The 8,020-nt window shown below is 39.1% G+C and overlaps 1 protein-coding gene across 2 annotated transcripts in view; it reads right to left on the bottom strand.

Moving 5' to 3' along the window:
* The window catches only part of ptpre (protein tyrosine phosphatase, receptor type E), an 82,640-nt gene extending 75,793 nt beyond the window's left edge, over positions 1–6,847 (bottom strand). For both annotated transcript variants that reach the window (XM_015375936.1, XM_015375938.1), the window contains exon 1: positions 6,755–6,847. The gene's annotated coding sequence lies outside the window, so the exon portion shown is untranslated. The remainder of the gene's footprint in view (positions 1–6,754) is intronic.
* Positions 6,848–8,020: the final 1,173 nt, after the last annotated feature.

The raw sequence follows: 8,020 nt of genomic DNA, 5'->3' as shown, positions 1-8,020 counted from the left end.
GATGGATGGATGGATGGATGGATGGATGGATGGATGGATGGATGGATGGATGGATGGATGGATGGATGGATGGATGGATGGATGGATCCTCGAGCTGGGCTTAACACTATGACATTTTCTTTTACCCTCTATGAGAAACATTTCCTCTAGGAGACAGCAGCAGGCTTCAAAACCATTGCCCCGAGACAGTTCAGAATTGAAATCTAAGTATTTCAAGGACTTGCAACAGAGTAGGAAAGATGTGGGATAAAGGACGGAGCTGTTGCCTTAAGCTTAATATCCAGCAGGCTGTCAGAGAATCCAGGTTTGCACAACCAGTTCCTCCCAAAGCTCACTGTGGATTTTATCTGTCGGCACAAGCAGCATTTTTGTCTCACCCAGCATGCCCACATTCAAACAGGATCTGCATCACAGATTTTTCAAAACACCATTTCACCGTTTACAACAGGGATAAACAACAAAATGAGTGAAGAACATCTTGGAAGAGTTGAAGCATAATTAAAAGTTAGCTAGCAGCACTGCTTTATTAGGATGTTAAACAGCATCTGGTGCAAACAAACCTCAACTCACTCCTTAATATCTAAAAAATTGGCCCACCCACAGAAAAGAGATATGTGCCACAATGTCAACAAATATTCTCCTCAACTAGACTACGTACATAAAAAAAGGAGGGAACAAGTCAATTTCAGGTGCCACATCTATGAGTTAGGCATATCAAACATGCATAGTTTTTATTGTATTTAGATTCAAAAGGAGCCCTGTGAAACATCTATTTAGAGAACCGCATTTTGCTTAAAGTACTGAGGTTATAACTTCATCAGCTTTTTACACGCAGGGACTGAGATGTTTGTCTTTTTTAATGAATAACAACTGCTTGAGATCAATCAGATTGGGCAGAGCGCATATATGAAAAAAAATTGTAATTGTAAAAATTTTTACCATAGATTCTCAGTTAGAATTTAGTTCTGAATTTTCACTACACCATCCCAACACATGAATATGCTTAGATCTAAATCACCAGACTGTAGCTCTGGTTGTGTCTTTAAAGATTATTTTCCTGTTTATTGGTGAGCCTCCCACTCTGTACAAAGTCTTTCGCAGCCTATAACAGGGTTTCTTGTTTGTATTTAGCTCCAAAAATCTCCTTATTTAATCTGACCTTCATCCCTGGCCCTACTTCACACACGTGAAACAAGTTTCTCTTTGAGGATGATGTGTTCAGGGTACATAAAAAATGTTCAGGCACACATAAATCACTTGTGGTGAACTTGGTATTGACGGTACAAAAAGAGTCTCTTTCAACATCAGTCACCATCTACCCACTAGCCTAACACCCCGGGTTTCCATTGAATGTGGAAGTGGTGCTGAAGAGGAGTGGTGAGGATCTAAAGAATGCTTTCTGCCCTATTCTTGTGTTTCAGGGCAGAGTGTCCCTGTTATTGGGTGATGACAATCAACTCAACTAAGACTAAGACCATGGTTCTCGATCTGAAGAAACACAGCTCGGCACCTTCTGGTCAGAGAAGAGTTGATGCCTCAAATGAAGGAGTTCAAGCTTGGATACTGTTCGTGAGTGAGAGAAGAACGGAGATTAACTGTGTGGCTGCTGCACCAGTCTGCTTTGGTGAAGGGAAAGAGCTTACTGCTCAGTCTATATTCCTACCCTCATCTATGGTCATGAAACCTGGATAACGATTGAAAATACATTTTCCAGATACAAGTGGCTGAAATGAGCTTTGTGTGCTGGCTGGTCAGGCACTCCCTTATACAACTTTCACACTGGCCGAGAAACCTGTTTAAAATCTAATTGAACTTAATTGATCTTACATTGGGAAATGTACCTCTGGTTTTAACCCATCCCCTTGGGAAGCATATGGCTGCCATTACGTGACATACGTGACACCATTGAACACAACGTACGGACGTCAACACACGCCAGACGCTACTGAGCTAACAAGCCGACACAACCCTGTTAACTTTTAACAAACATGGAGCAGTGCTGTTAAGAGGGATTCAAACAGAAAAAAGGTACGCTCTGGCTCCCATCCATGTTGCTCTTCAATATGGACACATTTCCAGTGCACTGTTGACATCAGTAAAGCCGTCATCAGACACGCAGTGGTGGGGGACAGAGGCCACATAGCTTGCCATTCCATTCAAATGGGAAAAGAGCCTAAAGCATATGGTTAGCGGGTCAACCTGGTTTCGAAAAACCCAGGTTTTCAGTGGGAAAGAGGCTTTGGAGATACATTGAGGATCTCAATCATCCAGGAGAGGCTCAGAGAGAGAGAGAGAGGCTCCATAGTCATAGATTTCTACTGTTCCTCTGAAGTCAATATAGGCCTCCTAGCTAATTTTAGTGTTGCTTATGTGGATGGAGGGTTCTTCAGTTTGCAGTAATGGCATAGTTGGTTTCAGGATAGAAAAGTCTTTTGTAAGATTTTTAAATTTTTGAACAACATCTTAAATGCGTACCCTGTTTAAACTTCCTCACAACTTTCTCATTGATCTGTCTGTCGTACTAATAGTGCTTCATGATCCTGTTTCTTTATTGATGTTCTGTAATGAACTTCTAAGGGCCTTTACACAAGGAAAATCTGTGTCTTTAAAAAAAAAAACACTATTCTGAGGAATAGATGTCCCAGAGCTATATGATAGTCCAACAGATTTGCTTTCACAAGCAGACCATGATGACTGTTGCCATAAGGTGCTCGTTGGTACTTGCATATGACACTTTATGGAAAAACTCTTAGGGAGTAAAACAAATACAATGGTTACAGATACTGAAGGGGAGGTGAGAATGAAAGAGGGTATAAGAACTAAGGGGACAGAGAAAGAAATAGAGACAGGTGGACCTGAAGGAAAGCCCAGGTGTCTAAGGCCCGGGGACGCATCCTAGTGGGGGACCCCGGAGGGCCAGAAGGCCTAGGCCCAGCCAGGCAGCCACCAAGAATGAGACAGTACCCACTGAAGTCCCCAATATCGGACCCATAAAACAATCTGTGTGCCAGCAAACACAAACACCTCTCAATGGTGGGAAGCATAAGAAGGGGTAGGAGCCCTGCTCATAATTGGTGCCTTCAATGTTCCAGTAGGTGGGGGAAGGCAAACACTCAACCTGAAAAGTAGACAAAGAGAACTTCACATTCAGTGAGTAACATTCACACAATCCCACCCTTACACCTACACCGACATATATAAGCAGTCCACAGACACACATAAGAGGCAGACACTAAACACACACCCTCCCCTTCCTGGAGTAGCTGGGCTCATGGTACACAGACTCTGGTAATAATCATACACTGTCAACACTGAGTTGAATGTAAAGACATCAAATCAAGGTGTAACTCATAATGAGGTCACTAATTAAAACTCAAGTTAGCTCCAATGTCAGTCCATTGAGTGAGAAGTCAGGTCTGTCTGACTACGAATGTGATTCTCATAGATAATTTCTTATTTTTTGAGTTGAAGCAACTTAAGTCAATTATAACCATGAATTCTTCCCTCATTTGCTCATTCAGAACGCAGCCCCTCTTTAATCTGTTCTAATTGGCCATGTCAGGTTGACTAACAGATTTATACAAAGTAATTTAGCAGTTGCTCAGTATGACAATAAAGAGTCCAATCTCTTTCAAGGTATTTAATTTTCAAAGTAAAACAGCAGGCAAAGGTTTAATGCATAATTTGTTACCAACAAAATTGACTATGGATTGAAAAAAAGAAAGAAACTGGTTTTCAACCAGGAGAGAATCACAGAGAGAAAAGCTGCTATTACAATAGTATTCAATTTATTTATACAGGTAACACAATCATATTCTTCAAAATATTTCTATCTAAGGCAAACCAGCTGATTATGAGGACTCATAATCAGTCCCTCACACTGAGCATGCAGGTAGCGACAGTGGAGAGGAAAACTCTTCTTTAACAGGAGGAAACCTCTAGCAGAACCAGGCTCACTGTCTGCTAAGGCCGACTGGGGTTCAAGGAGACAGAAGCAGACAATGACATAAATGAAACAAGTTTTTTGGCGCTTGGGCCCCGGCAGAAGACTTTGATGCTGTGAATCAACATACGCTGGGATGATTAACCTAGAAAAGAATTAGAGCAGTCTTCCCTGGGGCCCGGGCACTGTTAGTGGAATAAGCCAGAGGGTGAGTGGGACTGAGAATTATGGAGGAGATGGGGTGGAGGTGGGTGAAAGTTCGCTTGCATGCAGAAGAGAGAAGCTAGGCCAGGAGAAACTTGAAATTATCAATCCTGAACAAACTACCAAACATTATGAATGTATCGTCGCCTGGCCAAATTCTTTCTCATGACTGCTGCCAAAGGGGGTTAAAGAGCAATTTTGGAGGTTATTTAACTTCTCTTTTATATTAACAGGACTGTATTAGAAGGAAAGCAGAAGCACTCCCCTATGTCACCAGATTCCTCTCAGATGCTTATTAAATACATGTTTTTCTTTAATGCAGTAAAATTTTGAGATAAAAAAACAGAATTGGTCCAAATCAAATTCTTCATACACGACTATAAAAAGAAGAAGAAACAGAAAACTGTTTGCCCAATGGGTGAAACAATAAAATTGTAAAATTACTTCTTTGTATCAAATTTTATATAAATTATGCCATAAAATTAAAAACAGCGTTGTGTTGAAAGGAAAATACAAATCAGGAATACACAAAAATACACAAAATCAGTGTCTCTAAAAAAATAAAAAAAAAAACTTACTGTGTCAAAATCTTATCATTTAGTTTTACTAGACTTGCTTTGGGAGCAATGAAGGTTAAAATACTGAATGTGAGACAATATGCAGAATTATTAAATTTCATGTTTGGTTTTATGCCAGGTGCCAGCAGTGAAGAGACAAGGTTTTGTTTTGAAAATAATATCCCTATAAGCATTTATGAGTTAAGATTTTCAAAACTTGCTGCATTTGGAGATAAAATGAGCTAAGGATAATAACAGAAAAGTAAACTAAAGGCCACCAAAAAAGACCAACCCCAGCTGATAAAAGCCCCCAAAAATGTTCCCCTGGTTCATTGATAGCTGCAGAATAATTCAATGCAACAGAAAGTGAGGTTACAACACTATTGACCTTTTGTCACACAAATTTAACTTAAATGTCCTTATTCCAAAATGAACATGTTGCTGATTGATGTCCTTACATGTTAATAACACTGATTTTTCGTAATTTGACCTGTAGGTTAAAATTACAGTAAATTCCAAATGGCCTGTACTTATATACGGTAATGCTTTTTCAAGTCAGAAGACTTGACAAAGCACTTTACATTACAAATTAGTCATTCACATACACACTGATGGTGGCAAGCAACATTGCAGCCAGAGCTGCCCTGGGGCTCACTGACAGAGGTGAGGCTGCTGCACACAGGCACTACTGGGCCTCATGACCGCAACGCAGGTTAAGGACACATTGATATTGAAAATTAAAGCTGAGACTTGAACCTACAACCCTGCAATCAACACAAATGTCCCCGCAGGAGATCAAGGTGAAAGCAAAAGCAGGGTTCTTAAAAAAACTGGGAAAGTCTGGAATTTCTTAAGTTAGTTTAGTCTATGTTAATAACAGGAAAAGAAGTGTGGAAAATAATATTTTATTCCCTATCCCATAGTGTGAATGATTCCTTATTTCATCCGGTCATTTGTCTGAGCAGTCAACCAACTATCTTTCAATCTTTTTATGTCATTTTTTTTTTTATTCAATGCTTGCTTATAGTCTGTGGTTTTTTGTAGTTTCCAAACAGACATTATAGAATCATCTGCTACAAATTCATACTAAACATGATAATTCAAGGTGGATTAAAATCAGGGGTGTAAGTGATTGTTCAGTGATTGTTTCCTTTAAAAATTCTTGCTTTTTTTTATTAGTATGTGATCTGATAAATACAATTAATTTCAAAGAATTTCAGTTTTAAAAAGGCTGAACCTTTCTTACTTTCAAACCTGTAATCATAATCTTGGTGCTATTTGACAGCTTTTTAAATTCTTGTTTATTTTGACATAAAACTAAAAAAAAAAAAAAAAAGATGTTTATATACATTATATAAAGAGATATATCCACCATAGGACATAATTCCCAAGCTTTTTTATCCAGCTGTGTGCTGAAGGCAATCTGCAACAAGGATGCTGATCTGTTGCTGCCCCTGACCTCTGACCTCTTCTGCTACAGAGCCTGCCTAAAGGGATTAATACATGTCACATAGCAATGCATGATGAGGGAAAAAAAATACATAAATCCTCAGCTAACATGTGCAGCAAAGAGAGGAAAACACTGATGGCAGATCCATCAATCCAGGCGCGCCTCACCGACATGTTGGAAGTGCCTCAAATGAAGCTCATAGAAACAAATTAAAGATCAGAATATAAGGAAAACAAATGCATTTTAATAGAAATATGGCAAAAGACGTGGAGAATAAAGAAAAAAAAGGAAACTCCTAAAGCTTGATCCATTAACCCACTTTGACGGACCGGAGTCTTATTAAAGAAGCTGCAGACTGACAGCTTCACAAACATAACCAAGCCGATAGATGTGCTCAGTCAATGATTAAAGCAATAAACACACCTGAAATGGACGCTTCATAGGGGAGGAAAATAAAAAACCAGCATGCGCCGCTGCCTGCCGTGGTGCGTAAAGGACAGGTAACACTAAACGACTGAAATCATGACGTTTCCTGCTAGAATAACGGACACAGCTGGGATTTTTAGAGAAGGAACGACGAATTAAAGACATATTACTCACCTTTATGGCTTTGGATGTTAAGTCCTGAGCGCAGATTTTCTTGGAGGAGGCGAGGCAGAGGTTCAGTGTTGCCGCCTGTCAATGGAGAAGGTGGAGTTAGAGGTTTACTCCAACACAACAGAGGCTGCCTGTCAGCTGCGACAGCAAGGTTACCGGGGAAAGGGCGACATCTGCTGACCAAAAGCTGGATTACAGCATAAACAAATTGTTCATTGACTAATTCTATTGATGGTTCATTCTAAAGCAGGGGTCTTCAGGGCAAGGACCCCCAACCTGATGGTGAGATGACGCGGGGACCCCCTAATTATATATATTGTATGAAATTGTGTCATATCAAACTGCAGATGGAGTAATGTAACAAGAGTAATGTCTCCCTGGAATTATTAAAGTATTTCTGATTCTGATTGCTCGTTGATGGGACAGGTATTGTGAATGAAACGGTGCCCAGCTTGAAAAAGCTCCTGTTTGTCGCTGAAGGTGTGCATTGATCATGGGTGGTTCTAGAAGGGGGCTAACGGGGGCCAGTGTCACTGTAGATCATGTCCAGGCCCCTGTTATGGCCTCTGTCCTGAAGACATATTACTCAAAGAAATTCTAGTAATGCTATGCACTGGAACAGATATGGTTACTGATAGGTCCTTTGGATCTATTTCATTTTTTTCTTTACAAATACTAATTATTTAAAAACAATAAGGTGATAGGATCCCAGTTTTCATTTGCTAAATGTTTTTTCAAAACAAATTGCTCTAATTCTACAGCTGAATTTATCCTTTTTTCTTGAGTTCTAAGTCGGATTTTAGAGAAAATTGTAATTTTAACTTAAATTAAGTCAAAAATATGTAATATTCCTAAATTATGAATGTATATTGAGCTAATAAGACTTAGAATTTTATTGTGTATTTAAAGACATTTCAATTAGTAGAAAAAAATTGCAGGGGGGGAATATAAAAGCCTAATCAACCAAAACTATATAGTTCCTCCGAGGACCCCTGAAGGGTCGCAGACACCCTGTTAAAGACCTCCGTTCGAAAGGGTTATGATTAAACGGATGGATCTCAAATTGAATGTAAATGTATCTTCAAATGCTTTGTTTGACTGAATATGTGGTTTTCAAATCTCTATTTTCTATAAAATGAGACATATTTTGTCCTTTTTTTTCTAATTTCGAGTGTTTTTCTGTTTGACCTGCTTTTTTTTCCGAATTTTGACCATTCAAATAAAACACTTTTTTTTATAAAATGATTTTATTCATTAACTAATAAATAA

Source organism: Cyprinodon variegatus, unplaced genomic scaffold, assembly GCF_000732505.1.
Source record: "Cyprinodon variegatus isolate N-32 unplaced genomic scaffold, C_variegatus-1.0 Scaffold127, whole genome shotgun sequence".
Lineage (NCBI taxonomy): Eukaryota > Metazoa > Chordata > Actinopteri > Cyprinodontiformes > Cyprinodontidae > Cyprinodon > Cyprinodon variegatus.
This window is presented reverse-complemented; position numbering and strand designations above follow the sequence as displayed.